The following is a 17,863-nucleotide window of genomic DNA, read 5'->3' as shown; positions in this document are numbered from 1 at the left end:
TTTCAGGCTTCAAACATAAAGATATAAAAATTTGTTTTGTAAGAATCACCACAATGGGACACATTGTGAAGTGGAACGAAATCTATTGGTATTTTAAACTTTTTACAAATAAAAAACTGAAAAGTGGTGCGTGCAAAATTATTCGGCCCCTTGCGTTAATACTTTGTAGAGCCCCTTTTGCTGCGCGATTCCAGCTGCAAGTCGCTTGGGGTATGTCTCTATCAGTTTTGCACATCGAGAGACTGAAATTCTTGCCCTTTCTTCCTTGCAAAACAGCTGGAGCTCAGTGAGTTGGATGGAGAGCGTTTGTGAACAGCAGTTTTCAGTTCTTTCCACAGATTCTCGATTGGATTCAGGTCGGACTTTGACTTGGCCATTCTAACACCTGATAGTTTATTTGGGAACCATTCCTTTGTAGATTTTGCTGTATGTTTGGGATCATTGTCTTGTGTGGAAGATAAATCTCCGTCCCAGTTTCAGGTCTTTTGCAGACTCCACAGGTTTCATCCAGAATGGTCCTGTGTTTGGCTGCATCCATCTTCCCCTCAATTTAACCATCTTCATGGACAGACTCTCCCACCTCAGCTGTAGTTCTCTGCAGTTCATCCAGAGTGATCATGAGTGATCAGAGTGATCATGGGCCTCTTGGCTGCAGTCATTGTCGAAGTGTCCTTGGGCAAGACACTGAACCCCAAGTTGCCCCCGGTTGTCAAAGCGCTTTTACATCTACAGGAAACATTCACCATCACACACAATTCATACACTGTGCCGGGGTGCCGGAGCAAGGTGCCACTGCTCATAGATAAACATTCACACACATTACACTCGATGCGCAGCACCGGGGGGGCAACTTGGGGGTTCAGTGTCTTGCCCAAGGACACTTCGACAATGACTGCAGCCAGAGGCCATGATCCTCTGATCACTCAGATCACTCGGGATGAACTGCAGGAGAACTACAGCTGAGGTGGGAGAGTCTGTCCATCGGACAACAATCAGTCGTACAAGGCACAAAATCGGACTTCATGGAAGAGTGGCAAGAAGAAAGCCATTTCTCAAAAGATATCCATAAAAAGTTCTGTCTAAAGTTGCCACAAGCCACTGGGAGACACACCAAACATGTGGAAGAAGGTGCTCAGGCAGATGAACCAAAATAAACTTTTTGGCACAATGCAAAACGATATGTTTGGCGTTAAAAGCAACACAGCTCATCACCTGAACTACACACCACTGTCAACATGGTGGTGCAGCATCATGGTTTGGGCCTGCTTTCTTCAGCAGGGACAGGGAAGCTGGTTAAATTGGAGGGAAGATGGGGGGGGATGCAGCCAAACACAGGACCATTCTGGATGAAAACCTGTGGAGTCTGCAAAAGACCTGAAAACTGGGACCGGATATTATCTTCCACACAAGACATGATCCCAACATACAGCAAAATCTACAAAGGAATGGTTCCCAAATAAACGTTTCCGGTGTTAGAATGGCCAAGTCAAAGTCCGACCTGAATCCAATCGAGAAGCTGTGGAAAGAAATGAAAACTGCTGTTCACAAACGCTCTCCATCCAACCTCACTGAGCTCCCAGCGTTTTGCAAGGAAGAGATGGGCAAGAATTTCAGTCTCTCGATGTGCAAACTGATAGAGACATTACCCCAAGCGACTGCAGCTGGAATCGCCAGCAAAAGGTGGACTTACAAAGTATTAACGCAAGGGGGCCGATATATTTTGCACGCACCACTTTTCAGTTTTTTTTTGCTAAAAAGTTTAAAATTCAATAGATTTCGTTCCACTTCACAATTGTGTCCCACTTGTTGGGGATTCTTCAAACCATAAATTTTCTTATCTTTATGTTGAAGCCGAAATGTGTCAAAAGGTTGAAAAGTTCAAGGGGGGTCGGAATACTTTCGCAAGGCACTGTAAGTAATATTTGAACGGGCTCCTATTAGTTTCTACCGGTCTACAATGACTTCATTTCTGATTACAAATGTATGGTTTTATTTTTCCCACTCCGCGTTATGCCCAACATCACTCTGAACAGAAGAAAGGAGCCGTTATCATTGAAATTACTGTTACTGTAATATTTTCTATACTTGAGTATTGTATTCAGGAGTTGACATAAGGACACACACCACCATAACCGTGAACACCCCCCCCCCCCCCACCCAAGGTGTTACATGACAATGCGGATGTGAGCAGGTTTTCATTACAGTTTTGTTAGGTGTTACATATCGCAATCGAGTAAATGTCTTACACTAACGGTCCCCACTCCATCTTTCTCCCACACTAACCTATCCCTCACACATCATCTTCATCTGCGATAGTTACCATGGAAACAGAGGATTTGAGGGATGGTGCCATGTGGATGCCAGTGGCGGGTGGGTGGCATCCTGGGACTCCCAGGCCTCATTCTCCTGTCCAGAAAGAATATAGGTTATATGAACTCCAAGGAAGGGGATGCCTCACAGCTAGACAGTTTCTTGTAAACAGGAGAACGGGTGGGGTGGGGGGGGTGGGTTGGGGGGGGGGTCATGTTTCTTGGTAAAGTCTAGTCAAACGCGGAGCTGATGTGTGCAGACAATATGTCTTCATAATACTGGGGTTCAAAGAAGAGCAACTAAGGATAAAACAAGGCAAAATGCAACTCAAAACATGTCATACTAAAATGTCAGGTTGTGTTGAGTCATGGCACTTCTGTAAAGATCTGAATTTTTTTTTAGTTGACCACTGCGAAACAGACTCAACACAGCAAAATGAGTAATTAGTACTATAGTGCGAAGTTAGCACGTCTGTATGGCCTGTGTTGTGCAAGGCCTGCCATCCATGTGACCCTACCACTGAGCAAAGAGTTCAAATCACTCCCACTACACTCATTAAATTAAATAAAATATGTGTTAAGGGAATATAATGTAAAGGGAAATATCAAATTATGTCAGTTACCTCTTTGTTTAGAAGCAAACACTAAATATGCAGAGCCCTGCATGGGAGAGAAGAGAAAGAAAGGAAATTGTGCTCAATATACTCTTTACGCATTGTGAGATGATGTAACTTTTACTCCACATTATTAATTGTGCGATATCAAAACTATAACAGGTGCATCAATTACTGGTTGTATTACATAACATGTTTAAGATGTGTGCAAAACGTACTCTGTCGTCCACAAGTCAAATCAAAATTGCATTGCACCCAAGTATCTCAGTTAAATAGATGCTCCATGGCCACGACAGCACTGTGACCCTTTGGTTGCATTAGATACGCTGGGTAACTATAGTCTTCACAAAACATGACAAAAGCTGAAGGTACCATCTCTAAGTAATCTGCCTTGATAACATGCACTCCTTAAAATCACATCAAGAAAATAAAAAACTTAATTACGTAGCAGCTTTCTTGTAAATGTGCAGGAAATGTCACTGGTGTGCTAGGTGTTTGGTGAACAGTCTTTCAGCAATAGGAATGGCAAAGGGGATAAAAGGACATCATCTAACATACTGCCAGGCAGCGGCACTTAAGGTAAAAAATGTTTTTACGTCCACCACATTAAAAAAGCCCGACAATAAATCAATATGATATTTCTGCTGAGGCCAATGTTTACGTTACAAGAACCTAGAGTAGCCTTGGAAACAAATATGTAAAGAAAGCCACTTGTGTCTCAAAAAAGTTTTATACTTTTCACAAAACCGTCATCAGTTATATGTGCAAAATCAAGTGAACTAGGGATACAAACAAAGAATTTTATTAATATTAATCCAGACAATCATAATTTGTTATTATTAGGAACTGTAATGTGTGAGTTATGTGTGTGTGTGTGGTGTGTGGTGTTGTGTGTGTGTGTGTGTGTGTATGGTGCTATATATAATTACTACGCAAGTCGGTCTGTGCATCTCTCTGCTCGTCGATGAGCCTGCTCTTGCAGGCATGGAATTTCTATGATAGCTCTAAGTGGCATGCTTTCTACGCTGACCGCTTTCATAGCATTAGGTGTACTACACATTCTTTTTTCTTACATTATTAACAATTACATGTACATTGCTGACACTTTATCTAAAGTCACCGTAATTGCTATACACTACCGGTCAAAACTTGGGGTACTTATAGAAAGTGTCCATTGCCTCGATTGTAGACAGAATACCAGCTGAGATCAGTTGCTTTTTTGGTGTGGTTGCTTAAACACACCCCGGGGCACAGTTCGAGAAATATCTCAAAAGGGTTCTCCACTGTGTTTCGTCGTTTCTAATGCTAAAATAGACATAGATTAGTAAACAAAAAACACTTTTTTTTGTTTTTCTTGAGTTTTTTTTTTTTTGCCTTTGGAACATGAATTGAATGGGTGCTGAAACGGGCAAATGTAGATATTGCAGTTAAAGCAGCCACCACGTCAGATCAGCGGTATTCTGTCTATAGTTGTAAGTGACCCGAACTTTTGACGGTTAGTGTAGATGTCAGAGGTTTGCCTCAATGGTGTGTTAACCCCCAGTGTTGACTTCCAAGGCAGCGCTGTGACCATGATTCAAGGCACTAACCCAACCATTGCACAATCTAGTGCCTTCCAGGCAGCACTGCGTCAAAGGCGAATTGGGGCTTTAAAACACTAAACCAGAGGTTGAACACCACTGGAGACAACGATGGATTAATTGCCGGCCGTGCCATGCCTGCCTTGCCTTTAGGGACACATTGGTCGCTGTATCGCAGTGGGAATTAACCAGCTCCCACACCAAAGCCTGTGTCATACCACTGCACCATACACACCAAGGTATAAAATGCATTAGTAAGTCTAGTAGTCATAAAGAATCTGAGAATCTCTTGACTTGCAGCCATCAGCTTTCCTCATTAGTTGACGCCAGTGAGTAGCTGTGCTTCGTGGCAACAAGGGGGAATCAATGCCTGCGCAATGTGTTCTACTACCTAAGGTTATTTGCGTAGAGTTGCTAGGTTCTCACCGCTGGGTAATACATTTTCCTGCACGATGGGTCAGGTACAATTTGGACTTCCTAGGTTTGATGACCATTTTTTTCATGAAATAAACTACAGAATACACTCGCTCTGTAGTGAAAAAAAAAAGTTTATCGGGGTTTTTGGCAAATCAGTTCCCTGATGTTTGGCTTATTAATGCACCACTCATAAACGTCTTTAAAATGACCTTGCAGCTGCATTCGGAATTGCACAGAACATGTGGAATGAATGTAAATTTGACCAAAAAGAGGCAGTGGATGTGAGAGTGTGACAGATATATCTCAAGCAATTTTCAACATATTCCTTTATAGATTGAGTTTACTGTTACTATATGAGCAGTATGGATCAGTGGAAATCAATCCAAGAAATGGTTCACGTTTTGGCACACTTTAAAAAAAGCCAACATCCTGATTGCATAAAAAAAATTCTCTTTCCTCTTACTTTAAACACTAGCCTGGCACTCTTGTAGTTTAGCAAGAATTAATCAAAAAGACCAGTCTTCTACGCCTTTGTTTTTTCTACGCCCCTCTGAAGACAACTTCATGCGATGATCTTGATTAAATTGTTTTTTTTTTTTTTTTTTTTTTTTTTTCTTTTTTCCTTTAAGAAACGTACACATATTCTGCAAAACACTAGAGTCAGTGGATGGGATGATTGAGTTCAGTCCTTGCTGGGAGCGGACCGATAAAATAGGCTAAATAACTCATCCGCCAAACAATGGGCAGTGTGCTCGCACCTTCTTGTTGTATTGGAGGCAATGTATGAAAGCACTTTGGCACTGTGCTACATTTGTACGAGCCTCCATTAGATTAACTAGCAGCTACACATTAGGACAGGCGCTTCTTCCTTGAAGCACGCCAGCCATAATGGCTGGTAGCTTGATTTAAATGCACACTAGAGCGGATTAATGAACGCTTTAACAGGAAAGGGTTTAACTAGGAAATTGGCACACCCACAGACAGTTTGCCAAACAGTTTCATAATCATTATTATGAATTGTAGTGTGTTTTCTGAAAAGAGAGACATAAACTTTCACCAGAATTATAGGCCACTAAGCAATGCATAAGACAGTGGTCTGTTGACATGTGATACAGATGAGGATGTGTGATACTGTGACTGTAGTTAAGAGGGATGCCAAAATAAAAAACAGTTACTGTAGCATAGATCTTCACACCAAATCTACATCATTCAAAGATGACAATTATTGTGGAGTAATGAGATCATAATTGACAGTGACACACTGTACAAACTATTGTAAGCTTGCACACAGAGCGGGTAATGTAGCGACTGGTTATAATGGTGTATGATTTAGGTGCTTCTATCTGCTGTAATGAGCGCAGCTATGGGCACATTGGGGCATTGAGAGCCATGATCTGACAGCATTCGGGAGGGATTTTGGTTGTGTTGCTCGGGGTTTCAGCCCAGTGTCATTAGTTAAGTGAGCAGAAAATGTATCGCGCAATAATAAATACTTCTGTTTGATAAATGGAATCGTAGGATAGTATACATGAATGTCTGGCAACCACATGCAAAGGGTATTTCTGCTAGTGATTATCTATTTTGCGACAAACTTCAAAGGGGTATTAACGGGAATTTAAGAATGGGACTTCCATATGGAAAAGAGGCAAAGGAAAGAAACATAATAAAAGGGTCCAAAAATCTGGGAGCAGCTGAGGGGAGTACCTATATTAGTGCCCTAAGTTGGTTTAAAGGAGATGTGCGTTGCTTTGTCAAATCATTCCTTAACCATATTCATGACTACACTTCAAATATGTACCAGAAAGTGGGTATTTGTTGTCATTGTTTCTGGTCATCGCTTATTGGCAACGAAAATTCGTGTAAGAGATAAGGACAAAATCAATTGTGCTAAAATGCATTATTAAGGTAGGTTGAAGGTGATATGATGCTTTGGGCAGTAGGATAAGACCCACGAGCCCTGTCTTGCACCCAGCGCATTAGACTTTGAACACTGATGCCATGTATCTAGCCTATTTTGCACCCAAACACACAGCAGACGTTCCCTCACAGACTCCACGTCTGTAATTAAGGAATGGCGTTGCGTTCCAGGGGCCGGTTAGCAGAAGAGGAGGGGTGTTCGGCGCAAATGTTCGTAGTGACTTATTTTGCAGTTTCAAGAAAAAGTCCACCACAGAGAGGAAAAAGATAGTCTTAAATGTCGTGGCGCGTGTTTCAGTTATCTATTTTAAGGGTGCAGGCTGGTCGAATACTGATAGTGTGCACACCGCACTACTTTCCCATCTGTGGGTTTGTTAACCATAACATAAATACAAGGAAAATATGGACTTGTTCCTACAACATTTCATGAATCGGATGTGTTGATGACATAAAATGAGGAATATTAGAGGACTTAAGGCGATATGTGTTGGCATGTTGCCGATGCACATTAGACCCAAATGCCCCAAGCCGACGTGAGCTGCGTGTTGTCCGGATAGTAGTGAGGGATCATGTTTATTTTGAGTTGTTGAGGACTTGACATGGTGACAACCAAAAATATTATTCACATGCAGCTGCCATTCATATTATCATTGTTTCCTTGGCGATTCTCAGAGGGTATGTGAGACCCAAAACATCAAAAAGGTAGGTTTTTGGGTCGTGCACTGTTTGTAACCATTACCAAAAGCAACAGCCACCCTCCACGGTGTCTCGGCATGTTGACCGCTCCTGGCTTGTCCTATGGATGTACGGAGAGTGACTGCACCGTTGTAGCAAAACCATCAGTATAGATAATAATCGCCATTGAAAGGTGTGGCCTGCTTTAAAAGGAGATGTGAAATAACGCTATGATTGGTTATGCACGTACGCCAACCACACTAGGAGTAAAGTAGCTACTGCAGACCAACCATTTTGATGTTGCATAGGGCAAAAGAGCTTTATTCCGCTGGTATATTAGAAACAGCGCTTGATATCTGCCAACAAAGCTACTTTGTCTTTGCACGTTGAGTTCTTGTGTATCAGATCGTTAAATAGGCCTACAGGGGGTCAATAGTCATTGTAGGTTTATGGGAGCCCACTTACTGGTCGGCCATTACATAGTAACCATTAATACTACATATTATCCACTATTTTAGTGTAAAACGGGGTACAATACATAAAGGAACAATATATTTGAAAAAACATAAGAACAACTGAAATATATTTTTTTTTCTTTTTTTTTTTTGTTTTTTTAAGGAACAAAAGTGCAATTGCACAATAACTTTCAGTTCAAGCGTATTGGATCAGGATGGTATCTGGAAACAATATTTATAGTCGGTAAGGTGCGTGAATATTTCTTGACGAAAAGATGTGACAAAAACCCCACACCAAACAACACTGCTTCATCTTAGGTCCGTCCAGCAGTAACTGTTTTTTATTGATTATTTTGGAAAATTTCACACTTGCCAAGTCATCCAGTGGGCAGGATTTGGACCCATGGGGGCTGTAGGCCCTAGGCGTTTGGTTGAGCTCCTGAAATTAGCAAAGTGGTTGAACAGTCCATGCTCTAGGGTGCGTTGAAAAAACATATATAATATATCACCAAATGTTCTTGTTTTTTCTGTACTTTTATTAACTCCAACCTCGTTATACGTTGAGTTATGGTTCCTGTTTGTTTCCAGATATGGTGCGTGAACGACTCCAGAGAAGTGGGATGTGCTGGCACAGGAGAGTGTTGGAGATTGGCTCTCATCCCAGATGTGCGTCTTCTAACTTGGATGAAGTCACTCTCCATAAGGACCGGGGGACCAGTCTGGAGGAGCCAGGTGGCAGGACCACAGACAGGTACGCCCTACTCCCTCTCTGTATCTGAATGTCTGTATTTACTCCCTCAGTCGTCTGTTTTGCTTGAAATTGGTTGGAAACAGTCTATAATTGGAAGTTTAGACGGCAACATATTTAAGTAATTGAATTTTTTTTAGTTATAATAGCATTCTTAGAGGAGACTAGAGATTGATATTGGCTATAAATGGATCTACGCCCGGCCGTAAGGTAATTGGTGGACTAAATAATATAATAGGAGTTTAGCTTTAAAAACTGCAGTCTGAGTATAAATCAAATCCAACTAACTTTTGGTACTGAAGGATGTTTCACTACATCAGACTACCGATACATCTGTACGTACATATGTGATCAGTATCTCAGGGAGTAATTAGATTTTAATCACTATCTCTGCCGGAATAATGCACTGAAAATGCTTATTTTATCCTATCCAGTAAAATTTAGTGCCCAGTTGCCATTTTGAATTTACTCTGTGTGCGAAGATAACACTTCAAGCCAACTAGCTGACAAAAGGAAAGAGGCTAAACAGCCTGTTCTTCTATCATGATTCCATGCAGTTATCTACCCACCATTATCACAAATTCCCCACAGTCTCTGTAAAACATCAAGAGGCTGGAAATGAGACCAAAGGGAGAGAAGAGACAGAGGAGTAGAGTTTAGGGAGAGACAACAAGTAGTGTGTGAGTGGTTTTTTTTTTGTTTTTTTTTTTTTTTTTTTTTTTGTGTTTTTGTTTCGTTTTTTTTTTTTGTAAGCAAGTTACAGGTTGAGCAATTATTAAACTATGGAGTATTATGTGTAGGTTATGCATTTTGCAAACTTTAAATGTTGCGTTATATTGTTCCGGGGATTAAATGTAGGCCTTATTCCTAAATATGTTGTGTGAGTCCCCATAATTTTCATCCAACACTTATCACCAGGTTGAACCTTTGTATGGGATCTACTATGGCTAGCTGGAAGGACATTTGACCTAGTTGGAATAAAGTGATTAGTAAAACAGAAAATCGTTACTATTCCAAATGTGAATATTTGGACTATCAATGCTGACATTTTGTCAATAAAAGTGTTGGCACAAGGTTGCTAGTCTCCCTCTTCTCGCTTTGACCTACCCGCCGTGTGCACTCGTGTCAGCTTATGAACAAAACTTAGGGGATGTGAGAAAAACACAGGCAGTTGAAGGCTAAGACACGTTTAGTACAGCCATTACCGAGCTAACGTTACATACCGAGTAAAGTACAAGGATAGTGACATGCTGCGCTGGAAATCGAATGAAGGACGGAAATAGTTCGACTTTTAAAATGGACATCACCGCGCCAAAGTGCTATGATAATATAGAAAGATTGTTCTTGTTTTTCTAACTGCGTGCGAAGTATAGAACGTTAGCTAGCTGGGAGCTTCATAGAGAAAGCTAAAAGATGTTAGCTGTCAGAATTAGCTTGACTTAACATGTACCTTCAATGGGTTGTATCTCGCAGTAACGTGACAATCTCAAAACTGTGCCTGTTTTGAAGAGAATTTGGGATTGTGCAACAAGGCAGGCCTGCTTGGATCTGTGTAGGGAGTGAATATAAGATTTACAACAAATATGTTACACAATTACTCCTCTAACTGGGATGTTTTGGGACCGATGGGCGGGCTTGCTTGGGACAAGTACACGACTGCGATACCACTGGGAAGAGCTTATACGTTTAACTTGTGGATCCAATATTTAAGATGTTCACCATTACTGCATTGTGTGAAATAGTTAACTTGGTTTATATTGTATTGGGTTTTCATTTGTGGTGCAAATGTTCCACCAAAACAAGGTCTCATGTTAATTTTGCAGATGGCACCGTCCTGGTTAGAGATAGACGCGCGCCAGAGGATTGTGGATTGGTTAAAGAAAGCAAAAAAAAGGATCGTTTTGTTATCTATCTATACTATCTGGAATGTACAGTGTGGTGAGCACAGCGCTGTGGCAATTAGGTCTGGAAATGGCCAGAGTACCATAAAGTAACAACAGCACAGTCTTTGGAATGAAAAACAATTCTAGATGGATAAGTCCGCCCACTTGGCTTCATGTGAGTCTGTGCAGACTGATCCCTGGATGATGACTGAAGGGATCTGGGCAGGAATCTAGCACAGAATTTTAAGATATTAGACGTAATATTCGGGGCAATAGAGAGAATTGAGCTTTAGCGTCCCCATATCCCCTTTAATGGAGCTGCTTGATGGGTTTTCCCCCCAGGGTTCCCCCGTGGTAGGAAGTATTACATGGAGAACCATAAGAGATGAACAGGGCATATTTTAGATGCACCGAACACCTCGACTATTCCATGCATCATGCGCTATGTGAATCATTTGCCCTGAATGTCTCTATAAATGTCCATTGTGTCTGTCCTGCATGAGCGATACGCTCGAAGTGAGTTATGTACTTGATACATGAAAGCTTTAGATTTGTTACTCTACACACAGTGGTGTGGTGTGGTAGTGTGTGTGTGTGGTGTGTGTGTGTGGGTGTCTCTGCATCGTTAGACTCACAAATTCCCACAAATGTGCATTGTGACACTCTTGTGAAGCCAATATCTACAAAGCTGTTTTGCTTCCAACTCTAACGGCAATGAAAGACAGGAAGATGTGCCCCATCTTACTGTTCTATTCCATACAACCGATCTGTCAGTCAAATTGTTTTGAAACATGGCCAAATCAGCCGTCCCTTGCATACTGTATGTACAATTATGCATTTTACTTTACTTAGAATCTCATTTATACAAGCCATTGACGTTGCAACCATCATCAGAGTATACATTATGTATCAAATTTTATAAAGGTAACTAAATAGGATTAAACAGTATATTACATAGTTTCCCATAAGAAGATGACAGGAAAACCAAAACCCGAAATGGAAAAAAGATGATGAACAACGCAAAACACAAGTAGGAGACATTATTAAAGGATTTAGAGAGGACATTGATTTCAAATGTTTTGAATGTGCTCTGATGGTAATTGGGTAATAGATTATGTGTGTAGATTGGCAAATCAGAGGTATGCAACTTTTTTGTGGAAATGTCTCAAACAGGCTCTCATTAGAGACATGTAAAACTCCATGGGTAAACGACTGTATGCAAGGCATCCAGCGAGTGGGGAAAGGCGAGAGTGACCAACAGGGGATGAGTGCTCGGTGTTGTGCAGCGGCACGAGACCTCTTGCTGTGGGTTAGACCGCAAGGTAATTGAAAACTGGTCCGTACATGTGACGCTGTTTACTCGGTTCACAGACACATTATCTGCAGGTTTAGCCAGATATTACTGACAGAGGGCTGCGTAGGGTTTTAACTTTACACCTTTAGAGGGTTGTGGGAAAGCGTGCAAGTTGGAAGCTGGATACTACGGTTGCCAGCGACTGCACATGATGTGACCTGCTAGAAACAGCTGTGAGAACCGGACTATTACCAGAGCATGTAATAAAACTCGGAGCGCTTTAGACCAAGGAGCAGTACACAACATCATGGTTGCTAGTGTGGATAACTGTATGGACGGCAGCTTGTGCCTGTTACACTTTAACCCATGTCAGGAACATGGTGGCTGAGGTCAGCACTGTGAATGGACAATTGGGTGGGTGTGTTGAAACAGGGAGCATGTTTGAGGGTTCTTTTTCTTCCAAGGCGGACATAATGTAGTCAGCAACATCAGTTTGACAAAGTTGCCACAACCAGCTTTGCCCACTCTGTGTTCCAGGTCGCGAACTACTGGGAAACAAACACTCCCAGGCTAACCACTAAGGTTGATGAGAGCTCATTACATTATTCCCGGGCGAACCAAAGAACACAACTACACGAACTGAATGATTGTAGATGTAACCGGCATATTTAGACACTACGGGTGACATAGTTTCTGAATTCCATCAAAAAGGAAGCACATTGCCAATCCTGGCAAGCATGGACAGCGATATACATATCCTGTCATGTAGGATATATTGCTTGCTTGTGCATTGAATTGCACGGCAAGGTGATGATTAGCTGTGTCCTCTTCCGGTATGTGTAAATAAATAATTAAATCTGGTTCTAAGAGATCCAAAAGGGATAAGAAAAAGTTAATTGAAGCAACCGACGGAACCTACACTTTAAGTATATTCCGCATGGGAAAACTCGACACACACCAATCAATTCAATTTTATTGTGCATTAACACACATGTAGCAGGACATATGTAACAATGTGGGGTCTGCTTGCAAACAGTAGGTAAAAAAGATGACAGATATTATTAAATAGTGACTATACATTAGTTAACAGGTCTTTAGTTCTCATTATGCAATCTAACAGCGCTTTTTTTAGATCTTTCTGTCTGGCTAATGCCATTGTCTCTACATTCCAATTTTTAACAGACCTTTCTGTCCTAAATTTCGTTTTTGAGGCCGAAGCTGGGGGAAATTGTTCTCATGAAGGATTTTACTGCTTGACCAAGCTCTAGAGCCCGTGAAGGACATATACAACTGTTTTACGGCGCCTGAGTAGTACTACCTCCGACTAGTAAATTGTATTGGTTTAGTGCCTTTAAAATGGATTTATTGTAGAAATTGTTTTATTAAGGCTAAAAGATGGGTGTGCTGCAACAAATATGACACATAGAAACGGAAAGGTAACAATCCCTCTCGGAATGACGGGAAATCAGAATCAAAGTTGAACCTAATCTTGGTGGGTAACGGGAGAAACGGATCCCTCCAGTTAGTGTTTCCTCTAGAGTGCAAATACTGATTGTACCTCGGTGATCCTTAAAAATGCTCGACAGTCAAAGTATTTACTTCTTTTTAGTTTTATCAGTTTATTGTTGTAAGGGCAATTAATATGGGCAGGTGCTTTATCCAAAGTGCGATGGGTGTTGTGTGGGGATTTCGCCATAGGTAATTTGCAGTCTTGCACCTGGTTACGGCTTGTAGGAATGACGTGCATGAGTGAAACAATTTAAATAGACACAAACAACAATTGAAGCAGACAAACAGGGCAGTCACAGATGACATAACAACTATCCGTAGGCAAAACAGGCCAGCAGCCACATTACAGCACATGCAAAAGGACCAAGAATACAGCAGACTGTGGCAGCAACATAGATGTAAACAGTGGTATGATTCAACACAACAGAGTCACGTAAATACATAAAACAACAGTACAAACAAACAAGACAGGAGCACGTATGTAACTGAGGATAAGAAAGTAAAGACATGTACTAAAATAAATGCTAAGATGACATGTAATTCTATAATAGATATTTGAGACACATTTCAAACAGGTTGCAAAAGTTTATGCATTTAATGGTAGTAGGTTCAAGTTGTGGTTGTTGGAAGCTCTGGTCGACAAAATATGTAACCTCCCTCTTTCAAGCTTGCAATGACAGCTGTACTCTACTGTAGCTGATCTGTGTAAAGTCAATAACGCCAGCTGCTTCCCGTGGAGAGTGTTGGTGGATAACCGCTCCTGCATCACTATGGAGCTCACACGTACTTCACTTCATGTACACGAAGATTAGTTTCTCTCCGAAAATTCTATCCTACGTGCTTAGCATCCATCATCAAGGGACCATGCAATAAGTCTCCGTATTTTAAAGGGAATGGGAGATGACGCTCATGATTGGTTAATTGCAGTTACGTCCAACAAAATCGATTGATTACAGACACCAACGTACACCCTTTTGCAACCCATTGCGTTTCTGGCGCGCACAGATCCTTATTCGCCGCGTTAACTAGCAAAAGTAGCTTCGTAAGGCCCTAAACGGCACCAGCCGCCAGGCCGGACCTTTAGTTTTGGACTTTAGGAATCGAAATACCGGTCAGCGTTTATATGTAAAACGAAATGCGGTTGGTAGGCAGTGATTTTATAACTCTAAAACAAATGCATATCTTTAAGGTCACGTTTTTATTAGGTAGGAGTTGTAAAAAACATGTGTGAAAATAGTATAGTATTGACGACAATATAGGAAAAAAGAGTAAGGTTGTAGACAAAATGGTCACGGAATAATATGAAAAATGTTAAAATTTAAGATATAATAATATGAGATAAAAACAATGACTAATTTAAGTGGTAGAGACTAGGTTGTTCGTAGCAGCAAAACGCTAATAGTGATTTCAGTGCTGTGGAGAATCCCAGCTTAGAAGAAACAATTTTCTGGGGAAAATGGTGTGTTGTGAGAGCCGGAAAGTTATGGCTCGCAAATTCTCAACAGAGTGAGGAGAAGGACCTGTTGACAGATTAGAAGTGAGTTTCAAGGAGGGGGCAAGAAAAAATGGAACCGCGGAGGGGGGGGGGGGGGGGGGACAGAGATGTGGGAAAAATGGGAAATAAAACAGGAGGTGGAAGGAAGGACAGAAGGATAAAAAATAGCATAAGAAGAAGAAAGAAAGAAGCAGAAATAATGTAGGGGTATGGATAGTAAGATGTAGTATTCAAAAGAAAACTATAGATATCATTAGGTCCTTGGTTTGTACTAATGCCAGGGTTATCACGTTATCAATGTTATCATTCAACAACTCTGTCGGGCGCCTTTCCGTGGGCAGCACCCACTCGAACATTCTCCATTAGTGCAATGGTAGGTACTGAGCATGTGTACGTGGGTAATTCATATTATTATATTAATATTATTATCATTATCATCAAAGGTCTGCATTGATGTTGATTCCAGGTAGATGTTGGAACTCTTGGCATAACAAAACACCTATTAATGCCCTTCCAACAATGTCATGTGAATTATCCGAGCATATTCTGAAATGAGGAATCTAATGATGGCGACGGTTGTCTCATCGAAAAATCTCTGTTTGTCCACGTCAGTGTCAGAAGTGTTGTTAAATCATCTTAAGGCCGGGTAACATGGATACGGCGCGTCACCGTAGCTCCGTTTTTATTTGGCTCCCAGGAACAGGTGAGAGCTTAACCACTGCATGGCTGACACGCCAAGTCTCAGCGCAGAACGCAGCCACAGACTCGACAACAAGGCTGATTTTAATGCGACAAGCAAACGTGTTGGAAGCCTTTCCAGCAAATTAGAATAGGAAAGATGATTGTCATTTGACACAAATATACATATTAGTAAATGACATGTTGATGTTTAAAGGTCTCTAGGTTCGACATCAATGCAGATATAAATTAAAAAAACAAAAAACATTTTCAAATATGCCACCGGAACCAATGTGAGTGAAATAACAGACAGGCCTATGACACATTTTTCAGGAGTTGAATCTGTCGGTGATGTGTCCGAGATAGCCCTCCCGGACGGTCACCTAGAGCAACAGCAGCGCCGCGTCAGGACACGTTTTATGGGGTGGAGGACATAGAAAACAAGGACGCAGCTGACCATGCAACAGAAACGCCACGCTCGAGCGACGAGCCAGGGTGTATCAGCCTTAAGACGACAATGAAGATTATTGTACTACCTTATTAAATTACGACTTTAAGAATTACTCACTTAAGGCGCGGCTTGAGCCAATATTGTTTTCACTCTCCAGGGGTTATGGTTCTCGTGGAGATCCACGCAGAGATTTCGACTTGTAACTAAGTAAGTGGCCTGAAGTTATATTGTGGTTGGTGTGTGTATCAAAATTATAGAGAATGTATGTTTGTGTTATGAGGTGTGAAAGAATGACGTGAAGCGTGATGGTGATTATCCGCGGAGCGAGTCAAGTAGCAAACTCTAAAGGCTTATAGTGAGATAGACAAACGTGTCTCCCTGGCTTTTGACGACGGTGCGGAAATCTGTAGCATGAAAGTAACGCTCTCTGATTTCATGTTGTTCATGAGTTGAGAACCTGGAAATGAGTCGGGGATAGCAACACTACCGGAGCCACGGTCGAGCTGACGAGTTGTAGGTAAATTTGAGAGGTGGGCATCAGGTACGGCGTGAGGTGCATGTCGCCCACGAGCTATGACGTAGCTCGGTGTAGACTTTTACGCAGCAGCAATAAGTCACGCTACAGGCCAGTCCTAGGCAGTTGTCTGGGGGCGTAATTTCAGAGGCTTGATAAAAATACGGGCCATGGTCAACTTGTAGCGATTTGGGTCCGTTACATGCAATTGGAATGGTACATTTTTTTGAGTTCATGCAGTAAATGTACAGCGTAATTTCAGCGCCTCTGTAAGTAAACAAGTACGCTTTTTTTTGTTGAGTTTTGGTTGTTCTTTTGTGCTTTTTTCCAATGGTTGTTCATACCAGATAAAGAATTGATCAATAGAAATGCTACAGTATTTTCTCAAATGGAAAGTTTACACATTTATAAACATATTTCTATTCCTTACATGAGGTGTGGGATGGCTTTGGATTGTACATGCCGTCTGGCCGGATGCGGTCCTTGGTATGGATTTGAGAAGCCCTGGACTCTAAGTAATCAGCATTTGAACTGTTACATACATGTAAGATTAGACTTAAAAACATGTATATGAAAAAATGTCTCTATGCAAAATGGAGCAATAAGTTGATTTTTACAGAATAACAAGCTTGTACAAAGAATAAATAAGTCGTACGTAATATTTTATCTGGACTAAATGGGTTTCTGTGGCAGAGCTTCGGGTCGGAAATCACTACTTGAGTAGAACATGAGGACGCTATTTCTGCGCTAATGAATCTAACATGTGACAGGCACAGAGGCAAGCATCTTCGTTTGTCTTTGTGTGGGGAATTGGTAAACAGCCTCATAGTCACCCTCCACGAAGACGTTGGAGTGCGCGCGGCACACAGGCAGGACCGCCCCCACCCCTCATTTTACTTTGGTCCATTATTTGCCACACTGAAGAGGCTCTATAATTACTTGTGCTCGTAGGAATACGTTGGCTGCTTCGGATGCGATAGGGCTTAGTTCACGTACTTCAGCACATAATATGGAAATCCCTGAACAAATAATATTTGTTTCCACCTTTAGGAAAATGCTTTAGATAAAGCCAGTTATCACTTGGATTGTGAAGAGCTTTGTTGGGACTACATTTTCTTGGCTGGGTGTCGCTGCTACCAATTATGCACGCATTTAAAGATAAAGTCCTTACTACCTTTATAACCAAAGGCCTTACATGTTGCTTCTGTTGTGGGTCTTGTTCTCGTGCTTTGGTATTAAGTAAGCATTTGGCTCGACCGACGCTTCATAAGGCCATGCTTTTGAAAAGTTAGTTACTTTAGGGCTTGACTTTGAATACCACAAA

General features: G+C 41.4%; 1 protein-coding gene and 1 long non-coding RNA gene across 4 annotated transcripts in view; one reads left to right on the top strand and one right to left on the bottom strand.

The window, feature by feature from the left end:
• Positions 1–17,863, bottom strand: part of ascc3 (activating signal cointegrator 1 complex subunit 3) — a 263,454-nt gene that overhangs the window by 158,595 nt on the left and 86,996 nt on the right. The window lies entirely within an intron of this gene.
• LOC116691614 (uncharacterized) overlaps positions 16,309–17,863 on the top strand; it is a 12,753-nt gene continuing 11,198 nt past the window's right edge. The window contains exon 1 of the long non-coding RNA XR_004332516.1: positions 16,309–16,320. This is a non-coding gene — a long non-coding RNA (uncharacterized LOC116691614). The remainder of the gene's footprint in view (positions 16,321–17,863) is intronic.

The sequence above is a fragment of the Etheostoma spectabile genome, chromosome 6 (genome assembly GCF_008692095.1).
Source record: "Etheostoma spectabile isolate EspeVRDwgs_2016 chromosome 6, UIUC_Espe_1.0, whole genome shotgun sequence".
Classification (NCBI taxonomy): domain Eukaryota; kingdom Metazoa; phylum Chordata; class Actinopteri; order Perciformes; family Percidae; genus Etheostoma; species Etheostoma spectabile.
Note: the sequence above shows the minus strand (reverse complement) of the source record. Positions and strands in the feature narration are given on the sequence as shown.